General features: G+C 35.9%; 2 non-coding genes across 2 annotated transcripts; both read right to left on the reverse strand.

Annotated features, from left to right (window-relative positions):
• Window positions 1–2,546: 2,546 nt before the first annotated feature.
• On the reverse strand, window positions 2,547–2,620 carry TRNAI-UAU (transfer RNA isoleucine (anticodon UAU)). The gene has a single exon. It is a non-coding gene; the product is annotated as a tRNA-Ile (tRNA).
• Window positions 2,621–20,082: 17,462 nt separating this feature from the next.
• Window positions 20,083–20,156, reverse strand: TRNAI-UAU (transfer RNA isoleucine (anticodon UAU)). The gene has a single exon. It is a non-coding gene; the product is annotated as a tRNA-Ile (tRNA).
• Window positions 20,157–22,246: the final 2,090 nt, after the last annotated feature.

The following is a 22,246-nucleotide window of genomic DNA, read 5'->3' on the forward strand; positions in this document are numbered from 1 at the left end:
AAATGTAATTATTGATAAAAAAAGAAATTAAAAATAATAAAAGAAATGTAATTAAAATCAGAAAAAACACTGAGCGTTAGATCACGCCTCATTAATTGACGTAACAGATCCAACACTCCGAATGTTAGAGAACACGGTGGAACACGCTGCAAACCAAACACAGGATCCAGTTTAAATTCAACTAATCAAAACATATCATTCTTCCAACTGTCTTATCAAACTCAGACAACCTGAGAAAGCTCCGGTCATCTTCTCTAGTGAGCTCTCACCAGAGTTTCATTGTTTGGTAAATTCAAGATACGAGACCACCACCATTGTGATCCTCTTCTCATCCCGAATTCAACCTTATGCTCCATATTCATTTATGTGAACTGAGAAAAGGGAAGTTCAAAGAAGTTTCAGAAACAAGCAATCCACGAAAATTTAAATTAAATAATGAACACGATCAATCAACACCAGATAAGTTAGGGGAGAGCATCAGAGAGTGAAGGACTACATTATGGTAACTTGTTTGAGTTCAAATGATTCTCATGACTACCTTGTCTAGATCATGATCAGCAATTAATGAAGCTCGATCTAGTTAGAGCACTTCAGGAGGTCTCATAGCTTGAGAATTGTTGCAAAGGTTTAAGGGGATGCCGAAGGTGCTAATGGAATCAAGAAATTGAATTGAAACAAGCTGAAACTCAAAGGACGATAATTGAATTTTCTGGGAAAATTTAAAGTTGCAGCAGGGATTTCTTGGCTCTCCAAAGCTTGAAAATGAATTCACTATATTCCTCTATTTATAGGGAATGTGATTAGATCTAAATACTTGTGAAATGATGCAGAATTCGTGCAAAATGAATTTAATCCGAGTGTGTGAAAAGTGTAACTTGAAACTCATCAAAACTCAGCCAAATGATGTGTTTCAAAGGTCAATTAACTTTTGGACACTTGGTTAAACATGTTTAGGTCCAAAACACATGCTAATTTGGCTTGGAATTGAGATTAGTGAAGTTCAAAACTCGGGCAATGATAATTTCTTCAGTTACAAGTCACCATGTTCAACCCAATGGGGCACCCTACTTAGGAAGCTTTTTGATCTCATTCTTTTTGCAATGTGTTAACGTGATGACCAAGATTACAATGTGCCAAGAAAGTTTGCATTTGGATGATTGAGCATAAAGTTATGTCATGTTGAAGTTGGCATAAAAAATTGATCATATAACATAGAAAAATTTGAGTGCTTCATGGCTGAACATGACCTGTAATGGTCAATGAATTCTATGGTCTTTCAAACATATTCTGACCTTGATCTTTGAAGAAAACTTGTAGAGGGAATAACAAATGACATTGTGCAAAAGGAATCAGGCTAAAATATTAAAAATTGAAGAAGTTATGATCTTTGGAAATTGGGGAAAAGTCACTTGAAAATAGGTCAAATTTCACTAAGTCCACAAATAACCTATAATGTCTCCAAACTTTTGATGATCCTCCAAGAATAATTGGATCTTGTCATGTAAAGAGAACTTGTATAGGATGTTGAGAAGAGTCATATGCAAAAAGAAGCATTCATAAATGTTAAGAATTGAAAGAGTTGTGGTCCTTGGAACTTTGACTTCAAAATATTGACTTTTTGGTCAAACCACTTAGAACAAGCTTGTGTACTTGGACTTTCCTTGCATTTCAAAGCACATGGGTGATCATATGAACTCAAAATAAGGTGTCCTTAATTTCCTCTTGATTAAATTGTTCAAAGCTTGAAGTTACTTGTTGAAGAAGGCATGGAAATAAACACATGAACATTTGACATTCCTGGAGAAGTAAGGCACAAAACTTTGAAATGTCCTTGGTTAAAAAGCCCTTACCTTTCACAATAAACTTTAGAGAAATAAGACAATTTTTTTTGATATTTTGATTAGTGGTTAGATAAGCAATTAATCATGTAAACACAAAGGTGAAACAAACCAACAAAGAGGTGCTTGATGATCCCTACAAGAAGCAAACCCAAAGATGGATACGGGGAAAGACCAAGATGTGACCTTGTTTGTGTGTAATGATGCAAATGATATATGGTGTTTGTTTGAACGAAAGTTGTTGTGGAAATTTATTTGTGAAAAGCTTGGTAGGAAAGTTCCAATTTATATCTTTATTTTATTTAAACAGATAATCAAGGGTGATTACTTATGGTTTTCTCAGAGCGACTTCATGATCCCCAAGGAGTTATAATACTTATAAGGAAGCATGAATATATTTTATATATGGTATCAGTACATCTAGCGTGAATACACTGAATGAAAATACAATACAAAGAATTAATCTTATAAATGAAAAACTTTGATAAATAATTCAAATATTAAGCGATTAAATAGCTCAATATAAATGACTTATCATTTATGTAATGTGACCCAACTCCTTAAACCTAAAAGAAGAAATTTTTTTAATTTGATTTGTATTCAAAAAATGAAGTTATAGATTAATCTAACATTTTTAAATACAAATTATACAATCATATAGGTTTATCATTAAAAATGGGTAGGTAACATCATAAAACCAAAAATAATTGGTCCCGGCGGGGCTCGAACCCGCGACCTTCGGCTCATAAGACCAACGCTCTAACCAACTGAGCTACGGGACCAATTCATAAACTTTATTAAATATTATAAAATTAAATAAATTCATAATTAAATTTAACGAAAAATTTGTATGATCTAGGAATTGATTTATAAGGAACAATAAAAAAAATAGTTATCGGTGTTAAACCAAATATGGTTTGAAGAACATACACCTCTAATTGTGGAGTTTTGATGATAATAACAAAATTGAGAATAATTGGTACTTTAATGAGTTTGTTTCCATGTGTAGAACAACTGATAGTGTTCTACGAAAATTAGAGATATTTGTGTTAGAGTTAACAAGTTTGACTGCATGATCATCTGCACTAAAATAAAAGAAATTATTTTGGCCCCCCTAAAAGAAAATGATCATATGTACCTCAAGAAAAACATGATCGTATGTACACGGACAATACATGATCATATATACTCAATTCTAAGTGACCTCACTTTCTTAGACGAAGAACTTGTCACTTGTGCCCAGACAAAGAATTGATTACATATGCCTAGACGAAGAGATTGTCACATATTTGTAGATGACAGACGCCTGTTATGCTATGCCACCACATAGATTATTCTCTCAACGGTCACATCATGACATTTGTTTCAGTATAAGGAATGAAAGGATACATTTCCATACATATATTACAATTCTAAAGACTCTATTATCAACAGACACATGATTTGCAAGGAAAAATGATTTAAAAATTAAATATTTAATGTGTATATAAGGGAATCAAATTTGAATTTTGAAGGTGACCAATACACACCATTTTTAACACTTTTAAGCTATTCAACAACCTTTTGATTTAGTTCTGTAAGCTTTTCAAATCATTGTAATAATACCAAACAATAGATAACAAGATACAAGTGTCTTTTATTCTTTATTTTTTTAGGAAAGTTGAACATTCGCACTCGAGCTCTAATGAGTTTACCATTATGTATTGGTTGGAATAAACACACATTTTTATAATTTTCAAAGTCCTCTAGTGTGAGGCAAGAAATTCGTTCAAAGGTGTAAGGGAAATAAGTATCTACACTTGTAAGGTAAGAAAAGGATCCAGTGTGATACAAGGAAAACAATGTTTCGATTATCTTATTGGTTATCTATAATCAAGTTTAATTATAGTGTAAATATCTCGAGTATAAGAGGGCTAGACTAGCTTCTAGTCATCAAGATTAACCCATATAATTTTTTTATATAATTTCTTCCATAGTTTCTTTATTTTCCACTGTCGTATAATTTATGCTTGAGAATGTTGTAATTAAACCCAAGACTTTGAGTAATTCCAAATCAATCTTGATGAACAAGATTCAATCGCACTGATCCAATTCCCTCTTGTTCTTCACTCTTCACTTGAGTGAATCAACCAACATTGGTTACAAGATTGTATCACTGCAAAATGGTGATGAAAAACAATAAAAGAAGATTTAATTTAGAAGAAAAAAGTTAGGGTTTATCGAGAGAAGGAATAAGATGAATTTTCTACAAAGTTCATTTCTGCTCACAAACTGTGATTCTTTATTCTTTTGCAACTGCAAAATTAAAGTGTTTAAAATAATATGGGCTACTCCCTATTTAGATTTTGCTTGCTTTATCTCTAAGCAAAGCCCAAAAACAAAATCCCAAAAACACCTAATTCTTCCAACATTACAAAGTTAGGTTTAAAACCAAATCCATATCAAAACTAACTCCTAGACACTTCGACACTCACACGATTTTGACACACAACATTTCGACAACAACCGACTATGTCAAATATACTACTTTGACACAAAGAATTACAAATTCAACACCCCTCCTAATTCATTGTGTCTAAGTTATCTATATTCATCATAAACCTTAACTTCTTGAACACTTCGACCTGCATTCCTTTCGTCATGACATCTTTAATTTGATTCTCAATTCTGCAGTATTCCAAGTTCAACTTCTTCTTCTGCTACTTGCACTCGAAGATAATGAAATCTCATTTTGATGTGATTGCTTCTTCCATGCGCTATCATATTCTTTTCCAGATTGATAGTAGACATGTTGTCAATCATCATGGCAATCGCTCCATGATTATTTCCTATAATCTTTTCAATCAAATTCATCATCCATGTTGCTTGACATGTACAAAGAGAAGCAGTTATTTACACTGCTTCACACAACAATTGTGTTACTATTGGTTTCTTTCTTAAACTCCAAGCAACTGGTGCACCACCTCGCATAAACACGTAGTTAGTTGTCGATTTTCTATCCTTAGCATCACTACACTAACTTGAATCGGTGTAATCCACTAGCTTGCATTCTTTTCCTTCATAAGCTGTAGGAAACAAAATGCCATAGTCGAGATTTCCTTTCAGATACCTTAGTATCCTCTTCGTCGCTGGTAGGTGTGATATATTTGCTTTCTGCATGAATCTACTCACCGTACCTACACTATATGCTAGATATGGCCTTGTGCAACAAAGGCATCAAAGTGATCCAATGAGTCTTTTATACTATGTTGGATCGACATCATCTTCATTTGTTTCTTTCGGTAGTTGCAACCTGGGCTCAATTGGAGACGAATTTGGGTTGCATTCTTGCATATCAAATCTCTTGAGTATTTTGCCTGCATATCTTATTTGGTGCATCATCAAGCCTCTACTACTCTTGTAGAGTTCAACGCCATAGAAATATGAGAGATTTCCCAAGTCTGACATTTCAAACTCCCCTTAGGTCATGTTTGAAATCTTCGATATCCTTCTTGAAATTTCCTTTTATCAATAGGTTATCGACATAGAGACATAGTATAAGAAATTCACTATTGCTTCTTCTTACATATACTCTATGCTCAGTTGTGTACTTCACGAATACTTTCTTATTAGTGATCACGACTACTCTAATTGTATTATAGAAGGTTAAACTAATCAACAACAAAAATATAATTTCCATTACCCTTTATTGATCAGATGTTAGAGAGATTAGCATGTCATGTTTATTTATTGTTTCTTAGATGGATATTCGGGATACAATTAAATTGATGTAGATCTTGCAGACCAGGAAAATACCATATTCACATGCCCTTTTTGAGTATTTGCTTATTGCATGATGCCATTTGGTTTGTGCAACGCTCCTTCTACTTTTCAAAGATGCGCGCTTTCTATCTTTTCATATATGATTGAGTCATCAATTGAGATATTTATGGAAGACTTTTCCTGTTTTTGGTTATAATTTTTATAATTTTAATGCACACCTCAATATTGTTCTTGAGAGGTGTATCAAAACAAATCTTCTCTTAATCTTGAAAAATGTCATTTTATGGTAATTGAAGGTATCATTTTGGGACGTAAAACCTCATCAAAGGGCATAGAGGTGGATCAAGCCAAAATAGAGGTGATTGAAATATTACCCCCTCTAGTGAATGTAAGGGGTGAGAAGTTTCCTTGGACATGCCGGTGTTTACTGAAGATTTATAAAGGACTTCTCAAAGATTGTAAAACATCTTTGTAACATACTAGTCAAGGAAAATGATTTTGTTTTTGAGGATGAATGCTTTAAACTTTCTCTATTATTAAAGAAATGTTTTTAACTGCACACCTAATTGTTGCACCTAATCGGAAGCTTCCCTTTGAAATGATGTATGATTCAAGCAATTATACGGTATACGCAGTTCATGGTCAACACCATGAGAAGTTCTTCCATGGGATATACTATAATGTTTTGAATGAAAATCCGATGAATTATACCACCACTGAAAAAGAATTACTAACAGTAGTATTTGCCTTGGAAAATTTTCGGACGTATTTAATTGGGTCAAAAGTTGTTGTTTTAACAGATCATGCAACATTGAAATACTTGTTAAATAAAGGAGATTCTAAACCAAGATTACTCTGATGGATATTGTTGTTACAAGAGTTCGATTTAGAAATAAAAGATAAAAAAGGTGTTGAGAATTTTGTAGTTGATCACTTGTCCTAGTTAGAGAATGAGGAAGTAACTAAGAAGGAAAATATAGGTCATATGTGCATGAATGTCTCATAGAGGTTAAATCTTTTGAGTGTTTGGGAATTCACTTTATGGGTCCTTTTTCGTCATCTAACTCTAATGTTTACATTCTGGTTTGTGTTGGTTATGTCACTAACTGGGTTAAAGCCATAACGTATGTTGCTAATGATCCCCAAACTATTTCTAATTTTTTTAAAATGGATGTTTTTGCTAGGTTTGGATTCCCTAGAGTTCTAATCAAAGATAATGCGCACTTTTGCAACAAACTGTGTTGGCCAAATACAATGTGAAGCATAAGATGTTGATGTGCTGCTTCGTGTGGTAGCTTATCCGCAAGTGCACGGACTTTATCAAAGTAATAGAAAAGATGTCGAACCCACAGATACTTTTAGTCAAAATAACCTCTATTTATTATCACTATGTAAATTTAAGGTTGATCAGCTAATGTTTGAGAAGGGGAACAATGTAGCGGTAAATTTTTTGAGATTAAGCTATTGATTAACTTAACTCATAAAGCAAGAGTTGCCACCGCACTTTTATTATTTCCAAAGGAAAAGAAAATCCGAAGAAGTTTTAAAACAAGACTAATAAAGAGAACAAGGGTCAGAGGGTTAGTTATGTAAAGGGAAGATATTCGCACCCTAAACATCCATGGTACTCCATGGGAACCTCTTTGAAAATATGTACGTTTTAGTTTGAAAAGGGTGTTATTTGCAAAAGATGGGAGAGATGGAAAAACAAGTATATTTTTCTTATTTTTATGTTTGCCAAGACTTTTGAAGTCTCATGCCTACGTACCAATAAAGTGCAATGGAGGATCTAAACCTCGTTGAAATTCTAGTTATCAGACTTTAGATGTCACACGGGTTGCTATGACATCCAATTCTGCACAGACAAGAATTATGCAGAACTTAAAAGTAAGTGCAGTAAATAACACAAGTAATTGTTTACCCAGTTCAGTCCAACATGACCTACATCTGGGGGCTACCAAGCCAGGGAGGAAATCAACTATCAGTAGTATTAATTCAAAGCTAAACTCACCCGTTTACAACTTGTCACTTAATCCCTACCCAATGCAATTTCAATCTTACTCTAAGATCAGAGTTCCTACTCACTCCCCCTCAATCACCTCAGTGATTACTACCTTTAATCAATATTAAAGACAACTTTGAAGTCACACTTCAAACAACTCTTGATTGTGCTTAACAGCTTTAATCAAGATACACAGCACTCACGCTTAAAAGCTTTGAGCGACACAACACTTACAACTCAATGAACACCCTATGCCAAAGCAATCATCAACGTGATAAAGACTTGGCTTACAAGATATGTCTAATACAAGGCTCACAAAAATACAGCAGTGAAGTATGATGGACACACTAAATCTTCACGCCTAAAAAAAAAACCCAAAACTGAATGAAGGAACGACTTCCTTTTATATTGCAGTACCTGGGCTTTTGCACTTGTATTCTTCTGAATTTAAGGTCACGCGAGTTCCCAATAAATTCAACATCTGGGTTACTAACAAATAGGCTATTTGTTAGGTTCATTAAATGTAGCTTGGTTGTTGATTTCCTGGATTTTCTCTAAGCTGTTGAATCCCTGAAGAATAGCCTGAGAAAGAGCTGAAAAAGAAAACTGAACAACCTACAATATAGCATATGCTGTCAGGAATGAATGTCACGACATTCAGCTTGACATCAAGGATCATATGCTGAGTCTGTTTTTCCAAAAAACAGACTGTACAATTTTGCTGACCTGTATATGACCAACATGACCATACTACAGTAACAACTTACATTAATAGATGTCAAAGTATCCAATTTGACATTTACACATCTGGCCTTAAGTCAGTTCTGTTATCCTCTTGAAGAACAGACTAAGTAACATGCTGAAGTATAGCAGAACACCGCTCTGTCTACTGTTCAGTATATAATGAATGTCATAACATCCAGTTTGACATTCAGTCAGTAGGCCTTATGCCAGGTCTGGTCTTTCCTTGATAACCAGACTGGAAATAAATACTAAGTTCTAACAGAACACCAGCTGTTCTATTCCTTAGTATCTACTGAAAGGTATAAATGTCACAGCATCCAGTTTGACATTCAATAAATCCTGTATTAGCTAATCCTGCAATAACTACTCAAGTGTGTCATGACATCGGTCAAGACATCAGAGTACAGTTAGATATTCTAACCTATAATGCAGTCACACATACACACCATGTCATGACATCAGTCAAGACATTAGAATCCAGCTAGTGTTTTACCATATAATGCAGCCAATCAAGCACCTACAAACTCCCCCTTTGGCAATTTTTTGGCTAAAACACTTTGATCCCCATAACAGAGTTCATAGCAGCGGAATTACACATCTAGCATGAAATAAACCTAGCTAATACACTCAGAGTGGCAGCACACTCACACACATGGAAGTTAATAAAAACTTCATAAAACAACACACAGACAGAAGTTAAATAAAAACTTCATCACACATCAGCTGCAGGGGAAGGAAGTTAAATAAAAACTCCACACACAAAACAGCATATAAACAGAAGTTAAGTAAAAACTTCATCACACATCAGCTGCAGGAGGAAAAGTAGAGTCTGTCATGGATATCTGTTTAAGAAACACGAAACTCTGTTGTCCTGGGGAATCAACCTGTTACTCCCCCTTTTTGTCAAAAATGTTGCCAAAGCAACGCTTTAAATTACAAGCCACCACCATAAACAGAAAAAATTGACAGAATTACAGACAATGATTTATTCCTCAGCCTCATCATCAGCCTCCTCTTCAGACCTGGCCTCCTCCTCATCCTCAGAACTTTGCCCAGCAGCATCATCCGTATCCTCAGCAGTCGTCTCCAATTGAAAGATCAGCTTTTCCAACGCATGCTTCCTAGCCTCCAGCTCTTTGCAAGTCTCTCTGAGCACTACAATGACAGCAGCTATATCTGGTTGGTGGCCAGCTTTGGATGCTTCTTCCGATGTCATGACAATGTCAGGAACATGCTTGCCCTGGAACAGTTTATAGCTGAAGGCCAATGGACTCTCTCTTCTTTTCACAAAGTCATTGTCTGTCAGGATGTGTGGGAATTGATTCAGCACAATACCACATATGAGAGATGGAAAGGCTATAGGTCCCTTCACACTGAAACTCCCAGCATGTTTCATGGTCTGATCAAAGATGTAGGTGCCATAGTCCACCTTTGCCTTGGTTCCAATAGCATAGATGAACTTTCCCAACATCATAGACACAGTTGACTTGTGATTTGTGGGTACCCAGTTGGCTGCTCCAACTTTGTGTAACATGGCATACTTCACACTGAGTTGGCTGGCCACCAGCTTCCCTTTGAGAGGCCATTTCCGGACTTGCTTTCCTGTGATGACTTGACATATTCTGTTGTCAGTCACTTCAAGCTCTGGTTGCACTTCATCTGCTCTTCCCAAGTACAGATTGATTACTGAGGGGGAAAAGGTCACACACTTGCCACACACATAGACCTTTCTAAATTCTCTGGACTTCCCATCAGCACACTCCTCAGACAGATTGACAATGAACTCCTTCACCAAGGTCTCATAGCACTTGGGGAGTTGAGTCACAGTTCTCATCAGCCCTGCCTCTTTAATGAGGTCCACAATCTCCTTGCACTCCAATGCGTTCTGAGCCAGTTCCCTCTCCAAGGCCAGCCTCTTGTGGTAGACATACTTCCACCTGTTCACACTAGAGGCAAAGTGGAAGGACACATTGTCTATAGGTACCTCTGGAACACTAGCAGCCAACTTGCTAGAGGTTGGCTTCTTCCTGGACATGGATGTTGTGACATCACAGGGAACATCCGAGTCAGACTCCACCACAACAGCCTTGGTCTTCAGTTTCTTGGGCACCTCTTTGCTCCAAGATTTTGCAGGTCCATGACCTTTCCTTTTGCGTGCACTTTCTATGACTGTTTGCTTGGGAGAGGGTGTCTCATCAACTTCCTTGGTTGGGGACTTTTGCACCACTGTCTTTTTCTCTCTCCTAGTCCTGACCCTCTTGGCTATGTTAGGGATGACTGAGGCCAACAGTTCATTATCAGAGAACTCTTCCAGGTTGACTGTGTCAGCTCTAGGGTTGGCTTCAACAGCTTGAGTGACATTGACCTTCTCACCTCTCACTTTGCTCACATGTTTATCATTCTTAGGACCCTCTTCAGGTAGTCCAGACACATTCTCTCTTAACACAACTGCGGTTTCACGACATGCACCATCATCGGGTATGATAGTGCTCAAGGGAACGGAAACCCCAGGAACATTTTGATCACCAGACAGAATCTTTGTGACAATAGAGGCAATGGCATTATGCACATACCTCGATCCTTCCTTGGAAGGTTTGTCCAGAGCGATAGCTGAGGAGTTTCTGGAGACCGTTTCTTTTGGTCTTCTTGCATGGGAAGACGTTGCAGCGTTGACACCAACTTCCTCCCGGTTAGGGTTGCCAGACTCCGTGCTGTGTGAATCGGACACGGTAGTGTAGGAGGTGGTATCGGATTGGTGTGCCATGCTGAATATCTCAGAGGGAAGTTGAACCGTTTCTTTGGAAGAGGGTTTGCACGAATGAGGGTTTAAGCACCGGAATGTGAAGCGCTTGATGCAAGAGTAAGGTCTATTAGTCTTTGACCACTCAGAGCGCACTATTAGTTGTTTAATAATTTGACTTACTAAACAATAGCTACTTAACTTCATTAGTTGCTATAAGTTATCAGACGTACACATTCCCTCTTTGCCCTTACTATTGTCACACTGAGTAACGTACAATGTCATGACATTCCGGGTGACATTGTACTTAGTCTGCATTAGGTTCCTCCATACTAGGGTTGACCACTTGCTACCAGACGCTAGGTAATTAGTTTCTGCAGACGGCAATAGTACACACCTCTGTTTATCCCTTGCTGTCATATCATTTGAATGATGACCAATAGGAGCCAATGACTTATAACTTTCAATCAGACATTTTCCACAGTCTGTCCTTTTATCTAAAGACAGATATGGGACTCCTCTCATAGTTCCCTTGGAAGTGCTCTTCTTCATTCCTTTTACATGAAGTTGATCAAGTCTTCCATGTCCCAGCTTCCCTTCCTGATCTCCCTTGGTTAAGGGGCACTTGGGACAGTAGAGAGAGTCTTTAGATTTCCATATATAGCAATTATCTTTGGATCTGTCTCCTCTCATCACTTCCTGATTGCAACTATTCAACACCACATATCCTCCCTTAGCAAATTCCACTTTGCATCCTTGGTCACACAGCTGGCTTATGCTTATGAGATTTACAGTCAGTCCTTTTACTAACAATACATCACTCAGTTTTGGAGCTTCAGGACAGTCCAGCTTACCAACACCTTTGACTTCTCCTTTAGTTCCATCACCAAATGTCACAAACTTGGTGGTAGGAGGTTGTAGATTCACCACTAGGTTGCTCATCCCAGTCATATGCCTTGAGCAGCCACTATCAAGGTACCAGTCTTGTCTGATAGGTGCCCTTGGAGATGTGTGAGCAAGGTTAGCAACACATTGTTGATTCTCAGGAGAGGAATGAAGCTTAGATGCCTGCTGCTTAGGATAGACCAGGAGTGTCTGCTTAGCCGCCCATGTTTGTTTCTTAATGGGGACATTATGCTTAGACACCTTCTTCTTAGGCCTACCTTGAAAGGTCTGGTTTGGGTAACCATGCAGCCTATAGCAGAAGGGTTTTATGTGACCAAATCTACCACAGTAATGACATCTCCATCTCTTAAATTTCTTCTTTTGATGATTGCTCATTCTGGTTCTCCGATGTTGAGACATTGGATGTGACTTCTGCTTGAATTTCTGAACTTCAGCCTTAGATGTTTTGAGTTCAGATGAAGGATTCTTAGTGCATCCTAAACCAGACATGGATCCTGACTTCTGTCTCACCTTTAGGATTTCTTCCAAGGTGTCAGATCCTTTATTCAACATCTTGAAGGATTTGGTCAATTGGTCTAGCTTAGAAGTTAGCAAAGAAATCTCACCCTTCAGACCCTCTATGACTTTCAGCTGCTCCTGTTTCTCAGCTTCTAGCTCTTTGATGAGTTTCTTCTGCTTTTCTCCTTGGATACATACTTCTTCACTTTTAACACATAGTTCTTTATATGAGGCAGCAAGTTCATCCAAGGTGAGCTCATCTCCACTTGAGTCATCCCCTGAGGCACAGACACTGGTCAGAGCTGTGACATGTTTAGCAGATTCTCCTTCAGATTCACTCTCAGTGTCTTCTTCTGACCAGGTGGCAGATAGCCCTTTCCTTTGCATATTGAGAAAGGTAGGGCATTCAGCCTTAATATGACCATATCCGTCACATCCATGGCACTGGATTCCCTTGCCTTGGTTAAACTTTTCTTCAGAAGTTGATCTTTTCTTTATGTCAGACGGCATGTTCTTGACATTAGGTCTACCCTGTTGATCAACTTTCTTTATGAACTTGTTGAGTTGTCTTCCAAGCATGGCTATGGCTTCAGAGATGCTTCCATTTTCTCCACTGTTTCCTTCTTCTGATTTCTCTTCAGTGTTAGATACGAATGCTATGCTTTTGTTCTTCCTGTCAGCATCCTCACATAAGCCCATTTCAAAGGTTTGGAGGGAACCAATGAGCTCATCTACCTTCATCTTGCAAATATCTTGAGCCTCTTCTATGGCTGTGACTTTCATAGCAAATCTCTTAGGCAAGGACCTGAGAATCTTTCTTACAAGTTTCTCTTCAGCCATTTTCTCACCTAGTCCACCAGAGGTGTTTGAAATTTCAAGGATATTCATGTGAAAGTCATGAATAGTCTCATCCTCTTTCATCCTCAGATTTTCAAACTTGGTGGTCAGCATCTGAAGTTTGGACATCTTCACCTTGGAAGTACCTTCATGAGTTACCTTGAGGGTATCCCAAACTTCCTTAACTAGTTCACAGTGGTGCACCAGCCTGAAGATGTTCTTACTGATTCCATTGAACAATGCATTCAAGGCCTTGGAATTTCCAAGAGCTAATGCCTCTTGCTCCTTGTCCCACTCTTCTTAAGGAATCTGCACACTGACTCCATCTTCACCTGTCTTCGTTGGATGTTCCCATCCTTTGTTGACAGCTCTCCAGACTTTTCTATCTAGAGACCTTAAGAAGGCTATCATACGAGGCTTCCAGTCATCATAATTAGATTCATCCAACATGGGTGGTCTATTTGAGTGTCCTATATCCTTGTCCATGGTACTAGAAAGTAACTTCCCTAGATCTCACCCAGAAATTCACAGACAGGGTGCCTGCTCTGATGCCAATTGAAATTCTAGTTATCAGACTTTAGATGTCACACGGGTTGTTATGACATCCAAATTCTGCACAGACAAGAATTATGCAGAACTTAAAAGTAAGTGCAGTAAATAACACAAGTAATTGTTTACCCAGTTCAGTCCAACATGACCTACATCTGGGGGCTACCAAGCCAGGGAGGAAATCCACTATCAGTAGTATTAATTCAAAGCTAAACTCATCCGTTTACAACTTGTCACTTAATCCCTACCCAATGCAATTTCAATCTTACTCTAAGATCAGAGTTCCTACTCACTCCCCCTCAATCACCTCAGTGATTACTACCTTTAATCAATATTAAAGACAACTTTGAAGTCACACTTCAAACAACTCTTGATTGTGCTTAACAGCTTTAATCAAGATACACAACACTCACGCTTAAAAGCTTTGAGCGACACAACACTTACAACTCAATGAACACCCTATGCCAAAGCAATCATCAACGTGATAAAGACTTGGCTTACAAGATATGTCTAATACAAGGCTCACAAAAATACAGCAGTGAAGTATTATGGACACACTAAATCTTCACGCCTAAAAAAAAACCCCAAAACTGAATGAAGGAACGACTTCCTTTTATATTGCAGTACCTGGGCTTTTGCACTTGTATTCTCCTGAATTTAAAGTCACGCGAGTTCCCAATAAATTCAACATCTAAGTTACTAACAAATAGGCTATTTGTTAGGTTCATTAAATGTAGCTTGGTTGTTGATTTCCTGGATTTTCTCTAAGCTGTTGAATCCCTGAAGAATAACTTGAGAAAAAGCTGAAACAGAAAACTGAACAACCTACAATATAGCATATGCTGTCAGGAATGAATGTCACGACATTCAGCTTGACATCAAGGATCATATGCTGAGTCTGTTTTTCCAGAAAACAGACTATACAATTTTGCTGACCTATATATGACCAACATGACCATACTACAGTAACAGCTTACATTAATAGATGTCAAAGTATCCAATTTGACATTTACACATCTGGCCTTAAGTCAGTTCTATTATCCTCTTGAAGAACAGACTAAGTAACATGCTGAAGTATAGCAGAACACCACTCTGTCTACTGTTCAGTATATAATGAATGTCATAACATCCAGTTTGACATTCAGTCAGTAGGCCTTATTCCAGGTCTGGTCTTTCCTTGATAACCAGACAGGAAATAAATACTAAGTTCTAACAGAACACCAACTGTTCTATTCCTTAGTATCTGCTGACAGGTATAAATGTCACAGCATCCAGTTTGACATTCAATAAATCCTGTATTAGCTAATCCTGCAGTAACTACTCAAGTGTGTCATGACATCGGTCAAGACATCAGAGTACAGTTAGATATTCTAACCTACAATGCAGTCATACATACACACCATGTCATGACATCAGTCAAGACATTAGAATCCAGCTAGTGTTTTACCATATAATGCAGCCAATCAAGCACCTACACTCGTTGTTCATGGTAAAAATAAACAAAGGAAATTGTTTTGATTTATTTTTAATGAGAAGACAATTTGTCATTATAAGGAGAATACTTAACTAGTCACCCACAAGTATGAGTACTTTGCATTATCTTGTGAAGGGCTCCAACTTGGATAAGGATTAACAAGTATGCCACTAGCTCTCACAAATGGATAAGAATTGTCATAAATACTATGAGGATAGGAGAATTATATCTCAACTATCGAAATCACTCATGTCTAATACCATGAAAAAAAATTTAAAAGGAAAAGTGCACAAAGGCACAATATGGTTTGTATGTGTTAGGCATTTTTTAGGCTTTTGAAATTGGTCTAAACATGTTTAAGATGAATTAGAATTTATTAGGAAAAGGTTTTGAAAATCGCTTGACAAAAGTAAATGTTTATTGAGAAAGTGGTTCAAGTTTAAAAAAAAACAAGAAGATTTTGAAAAAGAGAGAAGATTTTGAAAATTAAAGAAAAGGGAGGAGAAGAAGAGACTATCCTAGAGCATAAAGTAAAAGCTGGGGAGGAAAGATCTAACAAAGAGATAGAAAGCTTTATGACATAAGTCAAGCACGATTTCCCTCCTTTGGATTAAGCCCCAAGCAAGCCAGAATAAGCAAATAATAATCCATGTATCAGATGAAACCGGAGTAACTCAACCAAGTCTCCAAAAGAAGTCCAAAGTCAAAGGTACCTGATGAATCCAAAGGTCTCAAATCACAAGTCCAAAGCAAAGGTCAAAATCCTAGTTCTGAGTCCATAACTCCACAACATTTCTATGGATAGTAACCACAAGTCCATGAATCATGAGAACCAGGTTTCTTTTTAGGTTTTTTCTCTTTATTAATGTCTTCTTTAAAATGATATAAAAGAAAGGTCTAAATGGACAATGAACAAAATGGAAAAAACACCAATAATATGATATGGAATGCTAAATATAAAATATAAAGTAAATGACATAAAGATAAAAGCATAAAGTAAATAACTTGGAAATAAAAGGTAACATAATAAAAAGTTAGTAAAGGATGTTAGTAATCAAAGATGAAAGATGTTTTGGTCTTTTTTTGGAGAACACTCAACTATCCACTCACAAACATGAAAATATGAACATATACATCATTTGTGAGAAGGACTCCAACTTGGATAAGATAAACAAGTATGCCATTAGCTCTCACAAAATAGAAAAGGAGCAAAATTTCATACAATACCATGAGGAATAAGAGACTTACAACCTCACATACAAAAATGTCATTGCCTTTGGGACAAATTTAGCGATATGTTATGCAATCGTAATTGGACTTATGTAGAAGTCACAACTATCTGAGGTATGTCAGTAATAATGTTTGTGTTAATACATGGTAGAGAAATGATATATAAATCATTCTCCTAAATACATCTCGCACAAAAAACAGAAATAAAGGAGATGATCAAGCACAAAGGCTATGAGGATGATCCATTACTTTAATCCATACTTAATGACACCTAGGATAAACTTATGCATCAATCCAAAGTACCTTAAGGATTCCATGATCAATTAGGAGGTAGATTTGAAATGATGAAATTTCATCAAGTAACAATCCATACATCATGAACAAGATGGACATAAGCCATTCAATTGATCAAAGGGAAAAGAAGGAGATGAAGAAGACAGAAATAAGAGAAATCACACCCAAATTGGACCAAAAGTTTGATCATGTCATCATCAAAATCAATCATCCATTTTGGTGGATTAGGGTTTTTACCCCATCAACACCCAAGATACATTGACTTTGATGAGACTTGAAGTCTAAACCATCATGATCCAAGGCCAACAGATGTTCTCAAGGGTAACACAAAATAACAATGCAAATAAATGAAATAAAAATGCATCAAAGGTATTTTTAAATGAGTTTTCAAAAAGAAATAAAATGGAAAATTCATAAAGTCCTTTAAAACACCAAATAAATGGCCAAAAAAATTATGGAAGGTTGAAAATAAAATAAGTCTATAATAATTTTTCCATAATTTCAAAATGTAGTAAAGTATTTTTAAACCAATTAAAACAAAGGAGAAAAGAGAAAAATCATGAAAAATAGAAAATCAGTGAAATAAAATATGGAAAAATAAAAATCAAATGAAGAAAAATAAAAGAGAATTTTAGAAAAAAAATTGAAATTTTTTGGATAAAAAATGAAATTATTAATAAAAAAAGAAATTAAAAAGAATAAAAGAAATGTAATTAAAATCAGAAAAAACACTGAGCGTCGGATCACGCCTCATTAAGTGACGTGGCAGATCCAACACTCTAAATGTTAGAGAACACGGTGGAACATGCTGCAAGCCAAACACAGGATCCAGTTTAAATTCAACTAATCAAAACATTTCATTCTGCCAACTGTCTTATCAAACTCAGACAACCTAAGAAAGCTCCGGTCATCTTCTCTAGTGAGCTCTCACCAGAGTTTCATTGTTTGGTAAATTCAAGATACGAGACCACCACCATTGTGATCCTCTTCTCATCCCAAATTCAACCTTATGCTCCATATTCATTTATGTGAACTGAGAAAAGGGAAGTTCAAAGAAGTTTCAGAAACAAGTAATCCACGAAAAATTAAATTAAATAATGAACACGATTAATCAACATCAGATAAGTTAGGGGAAAGCATCAGAGAGTGAAGGACTACATTATGGTAATTTGTTTGAGTTCAAATGATTCTCATGACTGCCTTGTCTAGATCATGATCAGTAGCTAATGAAGCTCGATCTGGTTAGAGCACTTCAGGAGGTCTCATAGCTTGAGAATTATTGCAAAAGTTTAAGGGGATGCCGAAGGTGCTAATGGAATCAAGAAATTGAATTGAAACAAGCTGAAACTCAAAGGACGATAATTGAATTTTCTGGGAAAATTTAAAGTTGCAGCAGGGATTTCTTGGCTCTCCAAAGCTTGAAAATGAATTCACTATATTCCTCTATTTATAGGGAATGTGATTAGATCTAAATACTTGTGAAATGATGCAGAATTCGTGCAAAATGAATTTAATCCGAGTGTGTGAAAAGTGTAACTTGAAACTCATCAAAACTCAGCCAAATGATGTGTTTCAAAGGTCAATTAACTTTTGGACACTTGGTTAAACATGTTTAGGTCCAAAACACATGCTAATTTGGCTTGGAATTGAGATTAGTGAAGTTCAAAACTCGGGCAATGATAATTTCTTCAGTTACAAGTCACCATGTTCAACCCAATGGGGCACCCTACTTAGGAAGCTTTTTGATCTCATTCTTTTTGCAATGTGTTAACGTGATGACCAAGATTACAATGTGCCAAGAAAGTTTGCATTTGGATGATTGAGCATAAAGTTATGTCATGTTGAAGTTGGCATAAAAAATTGATCATATAACATAGAAAAATTTGAGTGCTTCATGGCTGAACATGACCTGTAATGGTCAATGAATTCTATGGTCTTTCAAACATATTCTGACCTTGATCTTTGAAGAAAACTTGTAGAGGGAATAACAAATGACATTGTGCAAAAGGAATCAGGCTAAAATATTAAAAATTGAAGAAGTTATGATCTTTGGAAATTGGGGAAAAGTCACTTGAAAATAGGTCAAATTTCACTAAGTCCACAAATAACCTATAATGTCTCCAAACTTTTGATGATCCTCCAAGAATAATTGGATCTTGTCATGTAAAGAGAACTTGTATAGGATGTTGAGAAGAGTCATATGCAAAAAGAAGCATTCAGAAATGTTAAGAATTGAAAGAGTTGTGGTCCTTGGAACTTTGACTTCAAAATATTGACTATTTGGTCAAACCACTTAGAACAAGCTTGTGTACTTGGACTTTCCTTGCATTTCAAAGCACATGGGTGATCATATGAACTCAAAATAAGGTGTCCTTAATTTCCTCTTGATTAAATTGTTCAAAGCTTGAAGTTGCTTGTTGAAGAAGGCATGGAAATAAACACATGAACATTTGACATTCCTGGAGAAGTAAGGCACAAAACCTTGAAATGTCCTTGGTTAAAAAGCCCTTACCTTTCACAATAAACTTTAGAGAAATAAGACATATTTTTTTGATATTTAGATTAGTGGTTAGATAAGCAATTAATCATGTAAACACAAAGGTAAAACAAACCAACAAAGAGGTGCTTGATGATCCCTACAAGAAGCAAACCCAAAGATGGATACGGGGAAAGACCAAGATGTGACCTTGTTTGTGTGTAATGATGCAAATGATATATGGTGTTTGTTTGAACGAAAGTTGTTGTGGAAATTTATTTGTGAAAAGCTTGATAGGAAAGTTCCAATTTATATCTTTATTTTATTTAAACCGATAATCAAGGATGATTACTTATGGTTTCCTCAGAGCGGCTTCATCATCCCCAAGGAGTTATAATACTTATAAGGAAGCATGAATAGATTTTATATATAGTATCGGTACATCTAGCGTGAATACACTGAATGAAAATACAATACAAAGAATTAATCTTATAAATGAAAAACTTTGATAAATAATTCAAATATTAAGCGATTAAATAGCTCAATATAAATGACTTATCATTTATGTAATGTGACCCAACTCCTTAAACCTAAAATAAGAATTTTTTTTAATTTGATTTGTATTCAAAAAATGAAGTTATAGATTAATCTAACATTTTTAAATACAAATTATACAATCATATAGGTTTATCATTAAAAATGGGAAGGTAACATCATAAAACCAAAAATAATTGGTTCCGGCGGGGCTCGAACCCGCGACCTTCGGCTCATAAGACCAACGCTCTAACCAACTGAGCTACGGGACCAATTCATAAACTTTATTAAATATTATAAAATTAAATAAATTCATAATTAAATTTAACGAAAAAGTTGTATGATCTAGGAATTGATTTATAAGGAACAATAAAAAAAAAGTTATCGGTGTTAAACCAAATATGGTTTGAAGAACATACACCTCTAATTGTGGAGTTTTGATGATAATAACAAAATTGAGAATAATTGGTACTTTAATGAGTTTGTTTCCATGTGTAGAACAACTGACAGTGTTCTACGAAAATTAGAGATATTTGTGTTAGAGTTAACAAGTTTGACTGCATGATCATCTGCACTAAAATAAAAGAAATTATTTTGGCCCCCCTAAAAGAAAATGATCATATGTACCTCAAGAAAAACATGATCATATGTACACGGACAGAACATGATCATATATACTCAATTCTAAGTGACCTCACTTTCTTAGACGAAGAACTTGTCACTTGTGCCCAGACAAAGAATTGATTACATATGCCTAGACAAAGAGATTGTCACATATTTGTAGATGACAGACGCCTGTTATGCTATGCCACCACATAGATTATTCTCTCAACGGTCACATCATGACATTTGTTTCAGTATAAGAAATGAAAGGATACATTTCCATACATATATTACAATTCTAAAGACTCTATTATCAACAGACACATGATTTGCAAGGACAAATGATTTAAAAATTAAATATTTAATGTGTATATAAGGGAATCAAATTTGAATTTTGAAGGTGACCAATACACACCATTTTTAACACTTTTAAGTTATTCAACAACCTTTTGATTTAGTTCTGTAAGCTTTTCAAATCATTGTAATAATACCAAACAATAGATAACAAGATACAAGTGTCTTTTATTCTTTATTTTTTTAGGAAAATTGAACATTCGCACTCGAGCTCTAATGAGTTTACCATTATGTATTGGTTGTTGTAAACACACATTTTTATAATTTTCAAAGTCCTCAAGTGTGAGGCAAGAAATTTGTTCAAAGGTGTAAGGGAAATAAGTATCTACACTTGTAAGGTAAGAAAAGGATCTAGTGTGATACAAGGAAAACAATGTTTCGATTATCTTATTGGTTATCTATAATCAAGTTTAATTATAGTGTAAATATCTCGAGTATAAGAGGGCTAGACTAGCTTCTAGTCATCAAGATTAACCCATATAATTTTTTTATATAATTTCTTCCATAGTTTCTTTATTTTCCACTGTCGTATAATTTATGCTTGAGAATGTTGTAATTAAACCCCAAGACTTTGAGTAATTCCAAATCAATCTTGATGAACAAGATTCAATCGCACTGATTAACAAAGGCAACCAATCAAAGGTAAAAGGAATATTACCTACTATCAGCCGAGTGATAGCTTAACAAAAGGTATTAAGCTAAAGCGGAATGATTACCAACTGTAAGACCCTAAGTTTGACCCTAAGATCCCTCATGGCATCATAACATTGCTCATTTGCATTTGCCTCAAGGATCATAGCATCTTGGCTCCTTAACGCTTGGGTTGGGAATTCTTGTGTGAGTTGGTTGGAGACGACCAAGCATGTTTGAATTGTACATTATTTGCTTTTCTAATTTTGTTTTCTAACCAAAAGCATAAAAATATGTCATTAACATCTTTTGTTTTGAAGCTTAAGCACTCATGTGATCCAAGGCTCCTAGAAGGCCCCTATACCCAATGATATGGCCAGATGAAGATGAAAGCAAGCATGACAATGGTTCAAAAAGCTCTCAATCATCATATATGCCTCCCAAGTATCTCAATTTGTCAATTTGATCAAGATAACCCAAAGGGCTTGAGGATTGTTTCCCAAGGAAACCCTAATTCAGTTGTGCATTGACTGTGCCTTGCTCATGAAGCAAACTCAACCTATGATCAAATAAAATCAAGGAAGTTCTTTCATTCATCATTTTATTCATATATATTAGCCTATGTGAGTGTCCTCAATCATTTATTCATTAAGATTTGAAGTTAATCAGTCAATTCATCTGACAATTTTGAAATCCAGTAAGACCTAACTTTTGATGTGTTTATCAAATGAAGATGATCCCAAGAGAAACAATGTTCTTAACAACCATATTAACA

This window comes from Lathyrus oleraceus, chromosome 3 (assembly GCF_024323335.1).
Source record: "Lathyrus oleraceus cultivar Zhongwan6 chromosome 3, CAAS_Psat_ZW6_1.0, whole genome shotgun sequence".
Lineage (NCBI taxonomy): Eukaryota > Viridiplantae > Streptophyta > Magnoliopsida > Fabales > Fabaceae > Lathyrus > Lathyrus oleraceus.